Source organism: Papio anubis, chromosome 5 (genome assembly GCF_008728515.1).
Source record: "Papio anubis isolate 15944 chromosome 5, Panubis1.0, whole genome shotgun sequence".
In the NCBI taxonomy this organism is placed as follows: domain Eukaryota; kingdom Metazoa; phylum Chordata; class Mammalia; order Primates; family Cercopithecidae; genus Papio; species Papio anubis.
In genome coordinates, this window is record NC_044980.1 from 63,752,188 (window position 1) to 63,760,372 (window position 8,185).

The following is an 8,185-nucleotide window of genomic DNA, read 5'->3' on the forward strand; positions in this document are numbered from 1 at the left end:
GCCATTAGTCCACCCAAAAAGCAAGACTGGCTTTTTAAAAAAAAAAAAAAAAAAAAAAAAAAAAAAGGAGGTTTCACTCTTATCACCCAGGCTGGAGTGCAGTGGCACGATCTCAGCTCACTGCAACCTCCGCCTCCCGGGTTCAAGCAATTCTCCTGCCTCAGCCTCCCAAATAGCTGAGATTACAGGCACGTGCCACCACTCATAGCTAATTTCTGTATTTTTAGTAAGGACAGGGTTTCACCATGTTGCATGTTGGCCAGGCTGGTCTCGAACTCTTGACCTCAAGTGATCTGCCTGCCTCAGCTTCCCAAAGTGCATTACAGACGTGCGTCATTGCACCCGGCCAATGCTGCCTTTTTTAAATGCTTGAGTCTAGTCTGACAAGAAAAGTTAGTGAGTTGAGTTGGGGGGAAAAGGCCCATACTCACAATACAAAACAGTAACAAACCCCAAACAACAGCAACAACAACAAAAAACCAGCATTCTTTCCATGACCAGATTTTCAATAGTAAGTGCACCTTTGCGCCTTCTGTAAGTACACATCCTAGCAGCCTTGCTCAGTTATATATCTGATTGACTCTGGTTGTTTTGTTTGGTTTTCTAAAATGTCCTCTGTACTAACCTGATCTGAACTCATATATTCCGTCAGTTCTACACCAACTTTCTAGACTTGATCTTTCTGTCATTCTCTGGAAAGAACAGAATTATTTAGAGCAGTTAATATGCACTTGTGGAAACCTCTCTGGGTTGTTTGTCTCACAGAAGGAAGAGTTACATCTGGCTAATTAGTCCTCCAACTACATCATTTCTATAGTTTCAGAACGTTCTCACATTTCCAACATCGTTGGTATAAGTGAACACCCACCCACCCCAAATCACAAAATAAAAAACTTTCAAAGGAATATTATGCATTTGTCATACAGATTCTCATATGTTTATTTTAAATTTATTATGTTCATAACATATTTAGTCTGTTAAGTGCTTATAAGGTTGGGTTGGAAGCAGTGCTCTTAGTGGTCCTTGTAATCTGCTATCAGGCAAATTGCAGAGCCTATTGAAAAGGAAAGAATTTCAACTTTGTGGGTTCAAATTCAACATACAAGCCCCTACTCAAGCCGCATTCATTCATGTTGTGATGAAGCTGTGCACTGGGAGACCCTGGAACTGCCTAATGGGTTCACCTTGCCCGCTGCCTAGACAGAGCAAATTTATCAAGACAGAGGAATTGCAGCAGAGAAAAAGTAATTCACACAGAGCCAGCTGTGCAGGACACCAGAGTTTTTTTATTACTCAAATCAGTCACCCTGAGCTTTGGGGTATCAGAGTTTTTAAGGACAACCTGGTGAGTTGGGGTTAGCCAGTGAGCCAGGAGTTCTGGTTGGTTAGGTAGGAGATGAAATCATAGGGAATTGAAACTGTCATCTTGCGCTGAGTCAGTTCCTGGATGGGGGCCACAAGATCAGATGAGCCAGTTTATCGATCTCGGTGGGGCCAGCTGATCCATCAAGTGCAGGGTCTGCAAAATCTCTCAAACGCTGATCTTAGGAGCAGTTTAGGGAGGATCGGAATCTTGTAGCCTCCAGCTGCATGACTCCTAAACCATAATTTCTAATCTTGTGGCTAATTTATTAGTACTACAAAGGCAGGCTAGTCCCCACACAAGAAAGAGGTTTGTTTTGGGAAAGGGCTATTCTTGTCTTCGTTTTAAACTGTAAGTTCCTCCCAAAGTTAGTTCAGCCTATGCCCAGGAGGGAGAAAGGACAGCTTAAAGGGTAGAACCAAGATAGAGCCAGTTAGATCTCTTTCACTGTCTGTCATAATTTTGCAAAGGCAGTTTCAACCCTAAGGATGAGGCACACCAGTGTCTCTGTAACTCAAGCATCTTAAACATAGATGTGGTTTGCCTCCCGCCAGGACAAAGGAGAAGCTTTCTAAAGCTGATGAAAGAGCTGCTTAAGAGAGCATACAAGGCCAAGCGCAGTGGCTCACCCCTGTAATGCCAGCACTTTGGGAGGCTGAGGTGAGCGAATCACTTGAGGTCAGGAGTTCGAGACCAGCCTGGCCAACATGGTAAAACTCCGTCTCTACTAAAAATACAAAATTAGTCAGGCATAGCGGCGCATGCCTGTAATCCCAGGGAGGCCCAAGGCAGAATTACTTGAACCCAGGAAAGAGAGGTTGCCTGACCCGAGAGATGGAGGTTTCAGTGAGCCAAGATCATGCCACACTGCACTCCAGCCTGGGCAACAAGAGTGAAACTCCATCTAAAACAAAACAAAAAAAAGTATACACGTTTTTGGTTTCTAAAGAAAAATAGTAATAATCAACTTGAGCCTATACCTGCTTCAAGAAAATTTTCAGCGAGATTTAAAACAAATAACAACCACCAAAACAAAAAAAAAAAACCCAGCATAACAGATGCTACAGAATTAATTTCTCATTAGGGAACCAAGCAGTCCAGCATAGGTCTCTCCAATAATCTACTCAAAGAAGCCTAGGAAAATTTCCCCAAATTGTGACAGTTGTGATATTCCTCTTCTGATGTTTCTAGTAAAACTATGGCCAGTTATATGAAGATAAAAACTGACTTGGCCGGCACAGTGGCTCACACCTGTAATCCTAGAACTTTCAGAGGCCAAGGCAGGATCATGAGGTCAGGAGTTTGAGACCAGCCTGGCCAATATGGTGAAACCCCATCTCTACTAAAAATACAAAAATCAGCCTGGCATGGTGGTGCATGCCTGTAATCCCAGCTACTCAGGAGACTGAAGCAGGAGAATCACTTAAACCTGGGAGGCAGAGGTTGCAGTGAACCGAGATCGTGCCATTGCACTCCAGCCTGGGCAATAAGAGCAAAACTTCGTCTCAAAAAAGCAAAAACAACCTGACTAGATTTCTGTGAGATTATATCACCTAAAGTATGCCTTAGCTCAGGCTGGCACAACAAAATATCACAGGCTGAAGAGAAACGATGGAAATCTATTCTCTCACAGTTCTGGATGCAGTTCCCAGAACCGGAAGGTGCAATGCTGCCATAGCAACAAATAAACCCAGGTCACCATGGTGACTCTTCTGCAGCTGTGTTCATTGACCCACACCATCATGGTGACTCAGCAACTTTCTTTCTCCGCTCCTCCAGCTCCACTGCTACCATCCTCTTTGATATCAACTTTGAGTATCTTTTCTCTGCCTCACAACTAATATAACTTCCACTAGACCATGGCTTTTACAATCTCTTGCATTTGTGTACTGCATCTCTGGGCAGCCTAGATCTACTGCCTCTTGTCCTTTATTCATCACCAGTACAAATTCTTGAGAGAGAAAACCTGATTGAGTTAGGAAGTAACTATAGGCTTCCTCACAGGCCTCCAGCCCAGTGGTTGAGTATCTTTTCTCTGCCTCACAACTAATATAACTTCCACTAGACCATGGCTTTTACAATCTCTTGCATTTGTGTACTGCATCTCTGGGCAGCCTAGATCTACTGCCTCTTGTCCTTTATTCATCACCAGTACAAATTCTTGAGAGAGAAAACCTAATGTGAGCATGGAATCACCTGGAAGGCTTCTTAAAACACAGATTGCAGCCCAGAGTGGTGGCTCACGCCTTAATTCCAGCACTTTGGTAGGCCAAGGCAGGCAGATCACTTGAGGTCAGGAGTTCGAGATCAGCCTGGGCCAAGATGGTGAAATCCCATCTTTACTAAAAATACGAAAATTAGCCAGGCATGGTGGTGCACACCTATAATCCCAGCTACTCGGGAGGCTGATGCAGGAGAATCGCTTGAACCTGGAAGGCAGAGGTTGCAGTGGGCCAAGATTGCACCATGGCAGCACTCCAGCCTGGATGACAGAGTGATTCCCTGTCTCAACAAAAAAAAAAAGAAAAGAAAAGAAAAAGGAAAAACACACAGATTGCTATGCACTACCCTCAGAAGTTCTAATTCAGCAGATCTCCAGCAGAGTCCGATCACCCTTATTGCTATACATTTCCAGGTGATGCTGATGTTTCTGATCTTGAGATCACACTTTAAAACCACTGCTCTGGCCTGTAGGTGGATGGTCCTCAGCTGTAGGCTGGGGAATATGTGATGTGGTTGTGGATGTAGCCACCTATGGATAAGGATAATAAGCTTTCCAGGTGATTCCATGCTCACATTTGAAAACCACTGGGCTGGAGGCCTGTGAGGAAGCCTATAGATACTTGCTAACTCAATCAGGTTTTCTCTCTCAATAATTTGCACTGGTGATCAATAAAGGACAAGAGGCAGGAATTGGTAATCGAAGTAGATCTGGGCTTTCCAGAGCTACAGTACACAAATGCAAGAGGCTGTAGAAGCATCCATTTCCCTCAACAAAAGGCTCTGGACATAAACATTTTAATATGGCCTGTGAACAGGCAAGCTGTTGTCTGACATTTTCCCTATTCTTGTAGTAAGAGAGGTCCACCAGGCTTTCACTGAGTGCCTACTACATGCCAGGCTTTCATTGTGCTAAGCACTGGAGATACAAAACTCAGCCATTTTAACTTGTAGTCACTGAGGACTTAGCTAGATAAATTTTAATGCCTTGTAAAAATTAAGATAAATGTTTGGTTCCCTTTTAATAGAAAGACACATCAAAAGATAACTACAGAAATTCTCAAAATTTCCACTCAAATCATGTTGTGATAAAAACAGAAGTGTGAGGGGTGCCTAAGTAAGAAAAGCACATTCAAAAAATAATAGAGTTAAAAGAATTAGTTATGAACTACTTAGGATGTTTAACACAGTGCAAACCAATATATTATGTTGAAAATAGACTAGCCTCGGTGCTCTCAAAATCCAGATTCATGCAAAGAAGTAAAGCCAGCATTTCTGAAAAGGAAGGGGTATTCAGCAGGTCTGCTAGAGGCAGGAAATAAGCCAAATGTATACTGATTTTTTGGTAAAGGCTAAAAACCTGCTTCCATCCCCTAAGTCATTCAGGTTTCATTGCCCACCCTTCCCGTCTCTGAATTTTGGCATTTGGCCTGCCTAAATTCAGGGTGGATTGTGTTGTATTATGTCGTCCTCTAGTGGTTTCAAAAATTTCTTTTCTCCCTTCTCTACAGGCAGTGCCTATCACAGGGCCACACAGATGCTTGATATGTCATGCATGTCTGTTAAATGGACTGATGGATGACATAGGTCCTACATCCTACTCAATGATAATGAATATCTGTTAAATGGACTGATGGATGACTTAGGTCCTACATCCTACTCCATGACTGAGCCTGGGTGACACAAACTATGTCAGCTTCACTAGAAGAATGAGCATACAAGTATTTTAGGCTCGAGCTACTTATGCCATCATTCATTGTCCTTAAAAATGGACAATGAAGCCGGGTGCAGGGGCTCACACCTATTACAAGTAATAGGTGTAATTCAGGCACTTTCGGAGGCCGAGGCAGGCAGATCATCTGAGGTCAGGAGTTCAAGACCAGGCTGGCCAACATAGTGAAACCGCATCTCTACTAAAAAATACCAAAAATTAGCCGGGCGTGGTGGTGGGTGCCTGTAATCCCAGCTACTCAGGAGGCCGAGGCAGGAGAATCGCTTGACCTAGGAGGTGGAGGTTGCAGTGAGCCGAGATCGCCCCACTGCACTCCAGCCTGGGCAACAAGAATGAAACTCCGTCTAAAAAAAAAAAAAAATTATGTGACCTAAACTTTTTTTGTTGTTGTTGTTGCCAGCTTGGTATATTATGCTTTGTGGTTTGAGGTGTTTTTTGTCTGTGTATTTTTTTTTCCACTTTATGTATTTGTTCAACAAGTGTTTATTGCTCCCACTATGTGCAAGGGACCCTGATGGTCAGTTTGGGGAGCAATTGAGGTGCAAATGGGATACATCCTTGCCCTCGAAGTGCTTACAGCATAGGAAGAAAGCAGCGTAAACACAGATTCCACTCCAGCACTGTTTCAGGGTGCCCCAAGAGAGGAGTGGTTTTAATAGTTCAGAGAAGGGAAAGTTGCCTCTGAAATAATTATCTCTGGACATATGACACCCGTCTCTCTTTCCTAAATGAAGACGACTCAACAGCAAACAAACCACAGGATGTCATCATGACAGAGCTGATGTCATAGTCTACACTGAAGCTGTGACTAAGTTCAAGACTCTATTCCTGTTCTTCAAGTAACAAAAATGCTGCTAGATTCCAACACAGAAATAATATTCACTCAGTATTTACTGACTTTAAAATACCTTACCAGTTACCATGAGGAAAGAAAAAACAATAGCTAAGATATTGACTCTGACATGAAGGAAATTATTATATAGTGGGAGAAAGTTGCTTAGGATTAATAAGTAATATATCAGAACTGAGATCTTATGATTCTCAGCTATTTTTAAAGTTTATTAAAATAATTTATAACGTACCTAGTATTGAAACTGGAGGTAGAAAAAAGTTTTATCTTCTTTGCTGGAAAGAAATTTGCAAAACGTTTGTGATAAAGAAATGGTATAGGCAGAATATAATGTTTTCCTACAAGTTAGTAATAAAAAGACAAACCACCTAAACAAAAGTTAGATGAAATACTCAAACAGACATTTGTCAAAAGAAGACATAAAAAGGTGAGCACGTTTTCATGTGCTTATTGATCATTTCTATTAGTCATCAGGGAAATGCAAAGTGAATGAGATACCACTACCCATCTATCAGAATGGCTTATAATTAAAAAGATTGATAGCACCAGCTGTGATGCAAATCTAGAAAACCAGAACTCTCAGACATTGTTGGTAGGCTTGTGAAATGATACAACTATTTTGGGAAAAGGTCTGACATGTTCTTATAAAGCTAAACAGACACCTGCTCTGTGATGTCACAATTCTACTCCTAGATATTTAACAAAGGAAAAAAAAATACTATCTAGCCAAATTTGGTGGTTCCTGCCTGTAACCCCAGCTACTTGGGAACCTGAGGCAGGAGGATCCCTGGAGGCCAGGAGTTTAAGACCAGCCTGGAAAACATAGCAAGACTCTGTCTCTACAAAAAAGAAAACAATGTTTAATTAGCTGGATGTAGTGGTGTGCACCTGTAGTCCTAGCTACTCAAGTGGCTGAGGCAGGAGGATTGCTTGAGCCCAGGAGTTCAAGGTCATACTGAGCTACGATTATGCTACTGCACTCCCGCCTGGATGACAGAGTGACCTCATTTCTTTCTTTTTTTTTTTTCTTCTGTGAATTATAAATAACCTTGGAAGAGACCTTGTTTATTTAAAAAAAAAAAAAAAAGCCTATCTTTCCCCTAAACTGTATTCATCAATAAGGGAATTAATAAACTGTGCTGCACTTATGCAGTGAAGAAAAAGTAACAAAATACACATCAACAAAAAATAGTAAATTATTGATATAACAGCAACATTGATACATCCCAAAAACATTATGTCGAGTGAAATAAGTCTTACTCAAAAGAGAACATGTTGTAAGATTCCGTTTATATGAAGCTCTAGGACAGTCAAATCTACTCTGTGGTAGAATAAAAAATGAAAACAGTTGTTTCTTCTTTTGGGTGAGTGCTATCACCTGAATGTGTATGTTCCCTCAAAATTCATATCTTGAAACCCAATCACCAATACAATAGTATTAAGAGATGGGGTCTTTGGAAGGTGATTAGGACAGGAAGGAGGAGCCCTCATCAGTAGGATTTGGGCTCTTAGAAAAGAAACCTAGCCTGGCACTGTGGCTCACACCCATAATCCTACAACTTTGGGAGACATGGATCACTTGAGCTCAGGAATTCGAGACCAGCCTGGGCACCATGACGAAACCCCATCTCTACAAAAAACTACAAAAATTAGCCAGGTGTGATGGTATGCTCCTGTAGTCCCAGCTACTTGGGGGACTACGGCAGGAGGATAGCTTGAACCTGGGAGGTCAAGGCTGCAGTGAGCTGAGATCTTGTCATGCACTCCAGCCTGGGTGAAAAAGTGAGGCCCTGCCTCAAAAAAAAGAGAAACCCAAGAGAGCTGCCTTGCCCCTTCCACCATGTGAGGATGTAACAAGAAGTGCCATCTATGAACTAGGAAATAGGCCCTCACCACTCACTGAATCTGCCAGAGCCTTGATCTTGGACTTCCCAGCCTCCAGAACCATAAGACACAAATTTCTGTTGTTTATAAACCTCTAGTTTGTGATATTTTGTTATAGCAGCCTGAATGCACAAGG